Genomic DNA, 15,560 nt, shown 5'->3' with positions numbered 1-15,560 from the left:
ATTGGTAAGGAACATAGAGATGTTCGAAGCATGCAAATGGATATTCATATGATGAATGATCGAACTACCCTATCCGGACGTTCCAAGTGGTTATCACTTATCAAGTGGATAAAGTCCGCGGTTTTGGTTGTACACCATTAGTCCTTACTACTTGAAACATCATTGAGACTCTATATGCTAGTACTGTGCTTTGACTCATTTACCGACTCTATTGGGGTCATCAGGTGTCGGGATTGGGTACAGTTACAACACATATAGGAGTCGATGCTTTGTTGTCAAGGATTCACCACATACTTGCGAGTGTGGATATCCTATGCGATCTGAGGAGATATTAGTGTGACGAATCTCTGGCCAGAGTACATGATGTGATTTAAGAAATGGTTTCTTAGTAGCACATGCGATGTCACTATTTGATCTTCAAGATGTATTGCATAGTTATCGAATCTCGAACGACTCTCGATATACCAATGGTTGTTGATTCGATCGGGATATATGGATGAAGGGACCGTACTGTACGCTAACCAAAATCTATTGGTTCTTGCAGGCACTATCAGTGATACCTAGGGAATCATGGGGCGATGTTGCTAGGCGCTCATACCATGATTCGATGGGCAAGTCAGAAATTGTTGTTCCGAGTCACAAGGAGTTGTGAGCCCACGGCTAGCTGTATCCCTGAACCATTGAGGGTCACACAGAGTAATGGATTTTTAATCCCCGTTGAGATAGTTAAATTTAAAGAGTTAAATTTAATGAACAAATAAGTTGAACTTCTTAATTATGAGTAGAGGAGTAAGATTTCCTAAAAATGACATAGGGATGGGCATTTTTGGAAATCACTGAATTCGGATTCAGAAAAATTTATCTTGACTTTAAAAGGTGCAGAAATGGTTTCTGTGCACATTAGTGAAATCGGTTTATCAATCGGAGTCACGATGAATTTTATATTAATTTCTGAACATGCGGGCTTTGCTTGTCGGGCTTGAACTTATGACTAATGGGCCCTAAGCTATTAGTGGCCTACATTATAAATAAGTTATTGCACTACAGAAATTAGATACAACAGGTCACAAAATTTTCGAAAAACCCTAGTCTTTTTCCTCTGAAGTGGCCGCCCCCTTTTCCCCTCTGCTCGGTAAAATCCAGTTTGTGAATTTTGAATTACAGTCTGGTTTAACGGATCAAATTCGTTAATCTCTTCGTAGAAACTTCTGATAGATTTTCTAGTGAAATCTATCAGAGGGATTAAATATCCGTTCGTGGACCTGATTGAAGAACAGTTCGTCCATCAGTTCCAGGGATATACAACAAGAGCAGAGCAATCTGTTGGTGTCCAAAATCTCGATTTGAGATTGAAGGTAAATATTTATAATTGTTATTTAATTTTTACACACACAATTTAATCATAAGGTTTTGATACCCACTATGGAATCGTTCCATATAAAATTTTTAAACTTCCGCTGCACCGGGTATCAATCCTGATTGATCTGATCGCCGCGTTCTCCAACAGTGGTATCAGAGCCAGGTTACTCAGATCAAGCGATTAAATTAATCGATTGTACAAAAATTTTTGAGCCTCGGTTTTTGAAACAAAATAAATATTTAAAAAAAAAAAATTTGAGGCAAAAACCTGGGCAGCGATTGGATCGCTGCCCGGGGGGGGGGGGGGGGCAGAGATGGTCGCTGCCCTGGGCAGCGCACGGCGCTACCCAGCACAGCGCTGGGCGCTGCCCGGCCCGAGCCCTTTGGGGCGCGGGCAGCCCGGGAATGTCCCGGGCGGCCCGCGGGAAAAATTAATTTTCTAATTTTTAAATTAAATTTTAATATGTTAAAATTCTATTTTTGGTCCGATCGAAAATTATTTTTGATTGGTCCACGAGGCGTCGGATCGAATTGTTCGAGTCCGAAAATTTTTAAATTGATTTTTGGATAAATTTGAATTTTTGGAAAATTTAAATATTTTATCCGTTAAATTGAATTTTGAAATTAATTATTTTTGGTACAATTGATGATAAGATATGATCTTATGGAAATATTGAGTAAAATATGATTTTATGTATAAAATTGGATTTTATAGATAAAATATGATTTTATTTGATAAAAAGATAAAATATGATTTTGTATGTAAAATAAGATTTTATATATGAAATATGATTTTATCCTTTTAAATTTAAATTGTTTAAATTGCCAATGCATGTTATCCAATAAATTAATTTTGAATTAAATGTTATTGGATAAGGATGATCGATTGCCATGACCAATTTTGTAGGTGTATGTTAGGAATTTACATTTGTTTTTATTGTTGTTGGATTTATTAATGGGCCTGGTTTATGGCCCAATATGAATTGTCATATGTAATAAAAGTGGGCTTGGTTTATGGCCCGTTCCCACCCCTTAAAAATGTATCCCCTACTTGTCATTGTTATTTATTGTAAATACATTAGATTTAGTGGGAGATCAAGATTTGAAGATGGAGGTGGGCCCAGCAGACATTAAAGACAAAAGAAATGTAAATTGGAAGTTCAATGTAATAGGATTGCATTGCATACTGCATATTACCTAGGATTGGACTAAGACTCGTGATTGGCAACCACGGATCGATTAGAAATGGAATCGATCATCCTATATAATATGTGATATTAGTGTTGTATGCATGTTTTAGACAAAATTGTGTGAATCCGGCAAGCATACAAAATTTTAAAAATGATGAGACAAATTTTCATAATTAAAATCCCTCATTTTAAATATGATTTAAAATTGATATCAAGATAAATAAAGGAAATTTAAATTTGTTTAAATGTTCCTACCTTCCATCAACGATCAATGTATGAGATGCTACCCGCGGATACGGTCCGGCTCATATTATTGGGGGGGCCCGTTCGTCCGAAAGCTGTACATTGGATCGACACATGTTGTAAGTTGGGTGGAACTCCCATGGGATCAGCTCATATTATTGGGGGATCCACATGGCGACCGTCCATCACAACTTAATATTGATGGGTCATCTTGACATGTCACAATAAACGGCGTCATATTATTGGGCCCTTATTGGACATGAGGTAAAAACATGGAGGTTGCTTTGGAAGCAATTGGGCTCTACCTTTTGAAAATTATGGTTGGCTGATATTATTCGGGACCATAGATAGTCAATTGGACTCCATGTTCTCACTAAGGAAAACAGTTTCCCGTTTTCACTAGAGGGTAGTGAAATCGTTAAAATAGTGGGAGTGGGATTCATAAAATAAATTTCGCCTATTTTATGTCTTAGTAAATTAATTAAACAATCATCGATAATTGTCTGTTTCATCTCAGGAATCCACATGTTTCTATTCTCCAACAAAACAAACTTATTGGCGCAAACAATACAAAATGATTCCATAAGTTAAGATTGTCCTAAGTTCGGAAAAGATTTTCTAAGTGTTAGAAAAGGCTTCTCCGAAAATAGCCCCGGCTGATGTAACTGCCGAAAGGTTGGCCGAACTAGAGAAATGGTTGGACCATGATCTCAAGGCCAAATGTTACATACAAAATTGGACAAGTCTAAACAAGTTTGCCATCAATGCAAGAACCCGGTCATTGGAAACGTAACTGCAAGGAATACCTCGAACAGTTGCGAACTGCAAAGGGTATGTTTTACATTGAAATAAATGTTTTACTTCTTGGGTATTGGATACCAGATGTAGATCTCACATTTGCAATGAGTTGCAAATGATGACAAGAAGTAATAAGCTTAAGAAGGGTGAGACCCAGCTAAGACTCGGAAATGGTTCTAGAGTTGAAGCCCAAGCTATAGGAGACATTTATTTAGTTTTGCAGAACGATTTTAAGTTATTTTGAGAGATGTTTTATTTGTTCCGGATTTGATTAAAAACATTATTTCTGTTTCTATGCTTGATAGAGATGGTTATTCTTGCAATTTTGTGAATGAGATTTGCAATATTTACAAGAATGAATGTTTGATTGGAAATGGAAAACTTGAAAACGATCTATATAACTTAAAACTAAAACACGTTCCGATAAATTATGTTGATAAACCGGCAACAACAAACAAAAGGAAAATCGATAATTTTTCCCGCGGGCCGCCCGGGACACTCCCGGGCCGCCCGGGACACTCCCGGGCCGGCCCGCACCCGGGGCGCGGGCCGGGGGCAGCCCGGCTGCCCCCTTAGGGCAGCGCCTGGCGCCGCCCCTGGGCGGCGCCGTGCGCTGCCCTGGGCGGCGCCGAGCGCCGCCCCTGGGCAGCGCCGAGCGCTGCCCTGCGCAGCGCCCAGCGCTGCGCTGGGCAGCGCACAGTGCTGCCCTGGGCGGCGCCATGCGCCGCCCTGGGCGGCGACGGTCGCCGCCTTGGGCGGCGCCGTGCGCCCCCTTTGGGCGGCGCCGTGCGCCGCCCGGGGCAGCAACAATTGCTGCCCCACCGGGCAGCGATCCAATCGCTGCCCGGGTTTTGCCCCGAAAAAAAAATTTTTTTTTTATTTAAAAATATTTATTTTGTTTCAAAAACCGAGACTCAAAAATTTTGTACAATTGATTAATTTAATCGTTTGATCTGAGCAACCTGGCTCTGATACCACTGTTGGAAAACTCGGCTCTCTGATCAATCACGATTGATACCCGGTGCAGCGGAAGTTTAAAAATTTTGTTATGGAACAATTCCATAGTGTGGGTATCAACCGTTCAACGATTAAATTATTGTGTGTGTAAAATTTAAATAACAGTTATTAAATTTTACCTCCAATCTCGCAACGAGATTAATGGACACCAACAGATTTGATCTGCTCTTGTTGTCTCTCCCTGGAACCGATGAACTCCTTCAATCAGGTCCACGAACAGAGGTTTAAATCCCTCTGATAGATTGCACTAGAAAATCTATCAGAAGTTTTCTGCGAAGAGATTACACGAATCTGATTCGTTATTCCTGACCGCGATTCAAAATCACAGACCGGAATTTTCTCGGGCAGAGGGGGAGGGGTCGGCCGAAATTTCTTTTAGAGAGACTAGGGTTTTCGATTTTTGCTCTAAAAAATTATGACCTGTTGTGTGTAATTTCTGTACTGAAATAACTTATTTATAATGCAGGCCACTAACACCTTAGGGCCCATTAGTCATAAGCTGGGGCCCGACAAGCAAAGCCCGCTCGTTCAGAAATTAATATAAAATTCATCGTGACTCCGATTGATGAACTGATTTCACCAATGTGCACAGAAACCATTTCTGCACATTTTAAAGTCAAAATAAATTTTCCTGAATCCGAATTCAGTGGTTTCCAAAAATGTCCATCCCTATGTCATTTTAGGAAATCCTACTCCCTTACTCTTATTTAAGAAGTCCAACTCCTTAGTTCATTAAATTTAACTCTTTAAATTTAACTATCTCAACGGGGATTAAAAATCCATTACACTGTGTGACCCTCAATGGTTCAGGGATACAGCTAGCCGTGGGCTCACAACTCCTTGTGACTCGGAACAACACTTTCCGACTTGCCCAACGAATCATGGTAAAGCGCCTAGCAACATCGCCCCATGATTCCCTAGGTATCACTGATAGTGCCTACAAGAACCAGTAGATTTTGGTTAGCGTACATTACGGTCCCTTCATCCATATATCCCGATCGAATCAACAACCATTGGTATATCGAGAGTCGCTCAAGATTCGATAACTATGCAATACATCTTGAAGATCAAATTAGTGACATCGCATGTGCTACTAAGAAACCATTTCTTAAATCACATCAATTACTCTGGCCAGAGATTTATCACACTAATATCTCCTCAGATCGCATAGGATATCCACACTCGCAAGTATGTGGTGAATCCTTGACAACAATGCATTGACTCCTATATGTGTCGTAACTGTACCCAATCTCGACACCTGATGACCCCATAGAGTCGGTAAACGAGTCAAAGCACAGCACTAGCATATAGAGTCTCCATGATGTTTCAAGTCGTAAGGACTAATGGTGTACAACCAAAACCGCGGACTTAATCCACTCGATAAGTGATAACCACTTGGAAAGTCCGGATAGGGTAGTTCGATTATTCATCCTATGAATATCCATTTGCATGCTTCGAACATCTCCATGTTCCCTACCAATGAAACGTGGTACTCCGCATCGCAAATGCTAGTCTCAAACTCGAGCGATCCTTATCCTTATTATCGGACGGCTCAATCGACTAGGAACGGTTTTAGAACATACAGTGACTATAAGATGTATTTCATGATAGACATCTCCATGTTCTACCACATCTTACATACACTATAGTATATTCAAGGTCTTTATCAAAACAACAATAGTATATCACAATATAACAATATGAAGTAATATAAAGTCATTGCCATAAAAGTGTAAATAATATTAAACAAAAGATTGTTTATACAAAGAGTCATCAAAGCCCATAGCCACACAGTTGGCTCACTGGGCACCCACTCTTACAAAGCAGTGGACAAAACACCATACGAGTTATGGAATGGCAAAGCTCCTAAGTATTCGTACTTGAGGATTTGGGGATGTCCTGCTTACGTGAAGCAGACAGTGGGAGATAAATTGGATAGTCGATCCACCTTACGTTATTTTGTAGGGTATCCGAAGAATTCAATCGGATATTATTTATATTATCCTGCTGAAACAAAGGTGTTTGTTTCAAGGAATGCCACCTTCTTAGAGAAGGAATTCTTATTGGATAAGAAAGGCGAGATGATGGAACTCGAAGAAATTCGAGAAGAACCCGAAATACAAAATAACGATCCTACACCTCAGGAACCATTGATAGACACGCCTGTACCTAGAAGATCCTACAGGACTTCTAGACCTCCTATTCGATATGGTATTCTTCTTGAAGGGGATCAAGATGAACCCGATGTTGGATGTGATCCAAGAAACTTCAAGGAAGCAATTTCTGATGCGGATTCAAATTTATGGCTTGAATCTATGCAGTCGGAAATAGATTCGATGCATACAAACCAAGTTTGGTCTTTAGTAGATCCTCCCGATGGAATTGTTCCAATAGGGTGTAAATGGATCTACAAGAGAAAGCTTGGGCCTGATGGTGAGGTATTGACCTACAAGGCGCGATTGGTGGCAAAAGGTTATACTCAAAGACAAGGAGTTGACTATGATGAAACCTTTTCACCAGTTGCAATGTTCAAGTCCATAAGAATCCTTATTGCCATAGCTGCATGGTATGACTATGCGTGTACAAGAAAGTAGTTAAGGATGCTGTGACATTCTTAGTACTTTATGTTGATGACATCCTACTCATTGGGAATGACGTAGGGATGTTGCAGTCAACAAAGATATGGTTATCAGGTAGATTCTCGATGAAGGATTTGGGTGAGGCATCCTATATTCTAGGGATACAGATCTATAGAGATAGATCTAAGAGAATGATAGGACTCACTCAATCAACCTACATCGACACCATATTGAAACGGTTTTCAATGGATGGGTCCAAGAGAGGACATCTACCCATGTGTCATGGAGTTTCTCTATCCAAGTCTATGTGTCCCAAGACTGATGAAGAGATAGAGAAAATGACACATGTACCATATGCGTCAGCCATAGGTAGTATCATGTATGGGATGATATCTACCAGACCAGATGTAGCATTTGCTCTGAGTGTCACGAGCAGATATCAAGCTAATCCCGGTCAAATGCATTGGAAAGCCGTGAAGGACATTCTTAAGTACTTACGAAGGACTAAGAATATGTTCATGGTATATGGAGGAAGAGAACTAAAATTGGAAGGCTATACCGACTCTAGCTTCCAAAGTGACATGGATGACTCGAAGTCAATCTCTGGATTTGTGTTCATGCTCGATGGCGGTGCTGTCTCTTGGAAGAGTTCCAAGCAGGACACCACAGCGGATTCCACCACTGAGGCAGAATACATTGCAGCATCAGCTGCTGCTAAAGAGGCCGTTTGGATGAGGAATTTCGTCCAAGAGTTGGGCGTCATTCCTGAAGTTGTTGGTCCAGTCCCGGTGTACTGTGACAACACGGGTGCCGTTGCTCAGGCAAAGGAACCAAGGTCTCATCAAAGATCCAAACACGTACTGAGGAAATACCACATCATCCGGGAGATTTTGGAAAGAGGAGACATCACTGTCGAAAGAGTGGCCTCTGCAGACAATATCGCTGATCCACTTACTAAGCCCTTGCCAGGACCATTATTTGACAAACATCGCGAAGCAATGGGTCTACGTAGTATGACTAGTTGGCTAGAGGGCAAGTGGGAGATTGAAAGAGTGGGTGCCCGGTGAGCCAACTTGTGGCTAAGGGCTTTGATGACTCTTTGTATAAACAATCTTTTGTTTAATACAATTTACACTTTTATTAATGGCAATGACTTTATCTTTCTTCATATTGTTATATTGTGATATACTATTGTTGTTTTGATAAAGACCTTGAATATACTATAGTGTATGTAAGATGTGGTAGAACATGGAGATGTCTATCATGAAACACATCTTATAGTCACTGTATATTCTAAATTGTTCCTAGTCGATTGAGCCGTCCGATAATAAGGATAAGGATCGCTCAAGTTTGAGACTAGCATTTGCGATGCAGAGTACCACGTTTCATTGGTAAGGAACATAGAGATGTTCGAAGCATGCAAATGGATATTCATATGATGAATGATCGAACTACCCTATCCGGACTTTCCAAGTGGTTATCACTTATCGAGTGGATAAAGTCCGCGGTTTTGGTTGTACACCATTAGTACTTACTACTTGAAACATCATTGAGACTCTATATGCTAGTACTGTGCTTTGACTCGTTTACCGACTCTATTGGGGTCATCAGGTGTCGGGATTGGGTACAGTTACAACACATATAGGAGTCGATGCTATGTTGTCAAGGATTCACCACATACTTGCGAGTGTGGATATCCTATGCGATCTGAGGAGATATTAGTGTGACGAATCTCTCGCCAGAGTACATGATGTGATTTAAGAAATGGTTTCTTAGTAGCACATGCGATGTCACTATTTGATCTTCAAGATGTATTGCATAGTTATCGAATCTCAAACGACTCTCGATATACCAATGGTTGTTGATTCGATCGGGATATATGGATGAAGGGACCGTACTATACGCTAACCAAAATATATTGGTTCTTGCAGGCACTATCAGTGATACCTAGGAAATCATGGGGCGATGTTGCTAGGCGCTCATACCATGATTCGATGGGCAAGTCGGAAATTATTGTTCCGAGTCACAAGGAGTTGTGAGCCCACGGCTAGCTGTATCCCTGAACCATTGAGGGTCACACAGAGTAATGGATTTTTAATCCCCGTTGAGATAGTTAAATTTAAAGAGTTAAATTTAATGAACAAAGAAGTTGGACTTCTTAATTATGAGTAGAGGAGTAAGATTTCCTAAAATGACATAGGGATGGGCATTTTTGGAAATCACTGAATTCGGATTCAGAAAAATTTATCTTGACTTTAAAAGGTGCATAAATGGTTTCTGTGCACATTGGTGAAATCGGTTTATCAATCGGAGTCACGATGAATTTTATATTAATTTCTGAACATGCGGGCTTGGCTTGTCGGGCTTGAACTTATGACTAATGGGCCCTAAGCTGTTAGTGGCCTACATTATAAATAAGTTATTGCAGTAAAGAAATTAGATACAACAGGTCACAAAATTTTCGAAAAACCCTAGTCTTTTTCCTCTGAAGTGGCCGCCCCCTTTTCCCCTCTGCTCGGTAAAATCCAGTCTGTGAATTTTGAATTACAGTCTGGTTTAACGGATCAAATTCGTTAATCTCTTCGTAGAAACTTCTGATAGATTTTCTAGTGCAATCTATCAAAGAGATTAAATATCCGTTCGTGGACCTGATTGAAGAACAGTTCGTCCATCAGTTCCAGGGATATACAACAAGAGCAGAGCAATCTGTTGGTGTCCAAAATCTCGATTCGAGATTGAAGGTAAAAATTTATAATTGTTATTTAATTTTTACATACACAATTTAATCGTAAGGTTTTGATACCCACTATGAAATCGTTCCATATAAAATTTTTAAACTTCCGCTGCACCGGGTATCAATCCTGATTGATCTGATCGCCGCGTTCTCCAACAAACCCTACTAACAGACATCTCAAAAGAGATACAGCAAGATGCAAATGAATGCAGCATAATATCATGGCATATATATCATGCAGTCACATAATACATGCATACTCAGTCAGGATATCTCGAACAGTACTTTCGTATTTCAAAACAGTGCAAGCTCTACCAACTCTAGGTCCACGCCTATAGTCTGCTCTACACTGCCAAATGATACTACTATCATTAAAGTGCTCTAAAAGCCTTAACTAAGCTATTGCATACTCCTAAATATTTATAGGAAGCAAAAGCTATACCTTCGTCCGTCGTTAGCCCTTTGATGTCGATGCCTCCAGAACTTGGGCACAACTCCGCTACGACTACCGAATGCCTCGCCGACCTCCGGACCAAGCCTAAGAAGACTAGAACAGCTCCAAAAGGGCTAGAATGGAAAGGAGAACTCGTAATTCGCAAATGAAAGTGAAGCCTCGGCCTTCTATTTATAGACAACGATCGGAACTTCTGATCCTTGATCGGAACGTCCGAACCTCGATCGGAATGTCCGATCCTGCCATCGGAGCTTCCGAAGATCCTGATATGCCACGTGTCAAAATATCACTTGTTGATTCTGGATAGGGGTGATCGGAGCTTCCGGTCCTGATCGGAGCTTCCGATCTTGCCACACGTCATGACTCACGTAATATCGATCGGAGCTTCCGATCCTGTTCGGAGCTTCTGATCCTGATCGGAGCTTCCGAACTCACCTTCGGAGCTTCCGAACTCTACCCAAGTAATTATGATTAATTCCTTAATTACTGATTTTGGTTACGGGCTACTACATTCTCCCCCACTTAAGATATTTCGTCCTCGAAATCAGATCTTAAGTACGGAATGCAAATACAGAAATCAGAAACATTCTTTATTCAAATCAAACGTTTACAGAGTTTGCAACTGAATACAACTTAAATAATGAAATCAAAACAACTCAGGACGGTCTTTACGCATCCTGTCCTCAAGCTCCCATGTAGCTTCCTCTGTGCCTCGGGCTGCCACTGAACTAAAACCAAAGGAATGACTTTGTTCCGTAAAACCTTTTCCTTATAATCCAGGATACGAAGAGGTTTCTCAACATAAGTCAAATCCTTGTCTACCTGAACCTCAGACCGCTGCAGAATATGAGATTCATCCGCCACATACCGTCGCAAAAGAGATACGTGGAACACGTCGTGAATATTGGATAGATGCGGTGGCAAAGCTAGTCGATAAGCCAAATCGCCAATGCTCTCCAAGATCTCAAACGGACCGATAAATCTGGGAGACAACTTGCCCTTAAGGCCAAATCTAAGAATCTTGCGGAAAGGTGACACTCTCAGAAACACTTTCTCCCCGACCTCGAACTGCAAGGGCCTACGCTTGATATTAGCATAACTGGCCTGACGATCCTGTGCAGTCTTAATCCATTTCTTGATTTGATCAACAATATCTATCGCCTGCTAAATAAACTCCGGCCCCTCAGCCTGTCTCTCCCCCATTTCTTCCCAGAAGAGTGGAGTACGACAACGTCGCCCATACAATGCCTCAAAAGGTGCCATCCCAATACTAGTGTGATAGCTGTTGTTGTAAGCGAACTCGATCAACGGCAAATGATCCTACCAGGCTGAACCAAAATACATGACGCACGCTCTAAGAATATCCTCTAATGTACGGATAGTGCGCTCTGACTGACCATCAGTCTCCGGATGATAGGCTGTACTCAAACTGAGATTAGTACCCATCGCACGCTGAACACTCCCCCAGAATCTAGAAGTAAACCTGGGGTCCCGATCGCTGACAATGCTCACAGGCACTCCATGAAGTCGAACGATATCCTGAATGTACATCCATGCCATGCGATCCGCAGAGTACTCTCGGCTATAGGCAATGAAATGCGCTGACTTGGTGAGTCGGTCCACCACAACCCAGATAGCATCACAGTTCCTCGAGGATACCGGCAAATGGGTCACAAAGTCCATTGTGATAAACTCCCATTTCCATTCAGGAATAGGCAGACTGTGAAGCAATCCTCCAGGTCGTCGGTGCTCTGCCTTGACCTGTTGACACACCAAACATCTCGAAACAAACTGATAAACACTGCGTTTCATTCCCTTCCACCAGAAACGAGTACGTAGATCCTTGTACATCTTGTTGCTCCCAGGATGAATACTCAACTTAGTGCCATGCGCCTGAGACAAAACCTCCTCTCGCAATTCTTCATCCTGCGGAATCACAAGCCTACCAGACAAACACAGAAAGCCATCTGACTGATAATGAAATCCAGACGAGCTACCCTCGTTAGCTAGACGAGCTAAACGCTGGGTCTTTGAATCAGACATCTGAGCAACTCGGATCTGCGAATACAAGGCTGGTTCAGATAATATCGCAAACATCTGGATACTCTGCATACCTTTCTTATGCTTGAAGGTATAACCTGAAGTACAACAGTCACTGATCGCACTAGACATCGAACAAGTCTGAAGTGCGGATAGTCGCACCTTGCGACTCAAAGCATCAGCGGTGAGATTAGCAGCTCCCGGATGGTACTTAATCTCGCAATCATAGTCTTTAAGCAAGTCCATCCAACGTCTCTGCCTCATGTTCAACTCCGCCTGAGTGAACAAATACTTGAGACTCTTATGGTCGGTGAAGATCTCAAATTTCTCGCCATACACATAATGACGCCAGATCTTCAAAGCGAACACAATGGCTGCTAACTCCAAATCATGGACTGGGTAGTTGTCCTCGTGAAGCTTCAGCTGTCTAGAAGCGTATGCGATCACATGCCCATTCTGAGTCAGGACACAACCTAACCCCTGAAGAGAAGCATCCGTGTAAACTACATACCCTCCAGATCCTGACGGTAATGCCAACACCGGCGCAGAATTCAACCGCCGTCGAAGCTCATAGAAATTCTCCTCGCACTCGGAGGACCACTCGAAATCCACACCCTTGCGGGTAAGCTACGTCAACGGTCGAGCTAACTGAGAGAAATTCAGAATGAAGCGACGATAATACCCTGCTAGACCCAGAAAACTACGGATCTCAGCAACTGTCGTCGGACGCGACAAATTAAGTACCGCTTCAATCTTGCTTGGATCAACAGAAATCCCCTCCCTGGATATGATATGGCCAAGAAAGACCACTCTATCCCTCCAGAACTCACACTTGCTCAGCTTGGAGTACAACTGCTCATCTCGAAGAGTCTGTAGTACCAACCGCAAGTGAGAAACATGTTCTTCCGTATTACGCGAATACACCAAGATGTCGTCAATGAAGACCACGACAAACTTGTCCAAATACTCCCTGAAGACACGGTTCATCAAATCCATGAATATAGCCGGCGCATTAGTCAAACCAAATGGCATCACTAGGAACTCGTAATGCCCATAGCGAGTACGGAATGCAGTCTTGGCTACGTCCTGATCACGGACTCTCAACTGATGATACCCAGATCTCAAGTCAATCTTGGAGTAAACTGATGTGCCCTGCAGCTGGTCAAACAAGTCATCAATACGAGGCAACGGATACTTGTTCTTCACAGTGACTCAATTTAGCTGCCGATAGTCAATGCACAGCCGCATAAACCCATCCTTCTTCTTCATGAAGAGAACAGGAGCTCCCCAAGGAGATACACTAGGACGAATGTACCCCTTGTCCAAAGGATCCTGTAGCTGATTCTTCAACTCACGCATCTCTGACGGAGCCAGACGATACGGTGCTCTAGAAATAGGCGAAGTACCCGGCATCAACTCTATGCCAAACTCGACTTCCCTAGCAGGAGGAAAACCCGGAATCTCATCAGGAAATACATCTGGAAATTCATCCACAACAGGAATGCTCTCTATCCCAATACTCTCAGCGGACAAATCAACTGCATAGATAAGGTAGCCTTCCCCGCTAGACTCTAGAGCTCGACAGGCTCTCAAAGCTGATACCAAAGGCATCGGGGGTCGCGCTCCCTCACCATAGAAAAACCAACTCTCACTCCCCTCTGGATGAAAGCGAACTAATCTTTGATAGCAGTCCACTGAAGCTCGATAGGTAGTCAACATATCTATTCCCAGAATGCAATCAAAGTCGTCCATCGCCAGGACCATGAGATTTGCTAACAAAATGTTCCCTTCGAACTCTAAAGGGCAACCCATTACTAGACGCTTAGCCAAAGCAGATTGGCCCGTCGGAGTAGAAACAGACATCATTACGTCTAGTGCAATGCATGGTAACTTATGCCTCTTAACAAAACGTGCAGAAATGAAGGAATGAGATGCACCAGTGTCAATAAGTACAAGAGCAGGTATACCATAAAGCAGAAATGTACCTACGATGACTTTCTCATTCTCCTCCACAGCCTAATCATGTCTCAGGGCAAACACCTGGCCAGAAGCTCGTGGCCTCAAATGAGAATTCCCAGCAGACTATCCCTGCGACCTCTGCTGTACGGTGGCCTGAGAACCCGATCCTGAACCAGATCCAGAACCGCCTCCCCCATACAGTGGACAATCCCTCCGGATATGACCAGTCTCTCCACAACGGAAACAAGCTCCAGAAGCTCTACGGCACTTGTCGGATGGATGGTTCTTCCCACAGTTATCACACTTGTCCTTCTTACCGTAACGGACAACACCTCCAGAACCAGAGGAAGAAGAAGATCCAGACTTCTTGAAAGTTTGGGCACGGGGACCCAAAGAACTAGCAGGCCTCGACTGAGGGAAAGACCTGTTCCGCCGAATGCTATCCTCCACCTGGTGACAACGGCTCACCAAACCCATGTAGGACATGTTGTCGCCAACCGCCACACGGTCATGGATCTCAGGGTTAAGGCCCTGAAGAAACAGATTATACTTCATCTCTGAGCTATCATCAATCTCGGGGCAATAGGATAGCAGATCAAAGAACCTCTGTTGATACTCATCGATAGACATGGCTCCCTATCACAGACATAGTAGCTCGCCTGCCTTCAACTGAAGGAGTGCCGGAGGAAAATACCGCTTTTGGAAAGCTGTGCGGAACTCGGCCCAGGTGGCCACTCCTCTCGCCGCAACAAAAGGTGCAGAAGTAAACCTCCACCACTTGCGGGCACGCCCATCCAGAAGATAGCCAAGGATCTCCACCTTCTGCTCCTCGGTGCATTGGAAAGTCTGAAAAGTCGTCTCCATGCGGTCTAACCAGTTCTCCTCATCCTCCGGAGACTCACCTCCAAATAAGGGCTTAGGACCCATAGCTAAGAATCGACGCACAGTGAAACGCTCGTTGTCATGATGACGGTGACGCCGTTCTAGACGAGGCTCCCGGTCGGCATCTCCCCAACGCCCACCAACACTGCCATGAGAACTCCGGTCGTCATGATTCGCCATCTACAAAAATATCTCAAGATGAGACTAAATCCCCAAGAATTCTTTTGCATGCTCTGATACAATAAATGTAGTGACCCTTACCCGGATCACCTACTAAACAGAATTTATGCATGCAATTAACTTAA

This window comes from Henckelia pumila, chromosome 1 (assembly GCF_033568475.1).
Source record: "Henckelia pumila isolate YLH828 chromosome 1, ASM3356847v2, whole genome shotgun sequence".
Taxonomy (NCBI): Eukaryota; Viridiplantae; Streptophyta; class Magnoliopsida; order Lamiales; family Gesneriaceae; genus Henckelia; species Henckelia pumila.
The sequence above is the reverse complement of the archived record's forward strand: the minus strand, read 5'-3'. Positions refer to the sequence as shown.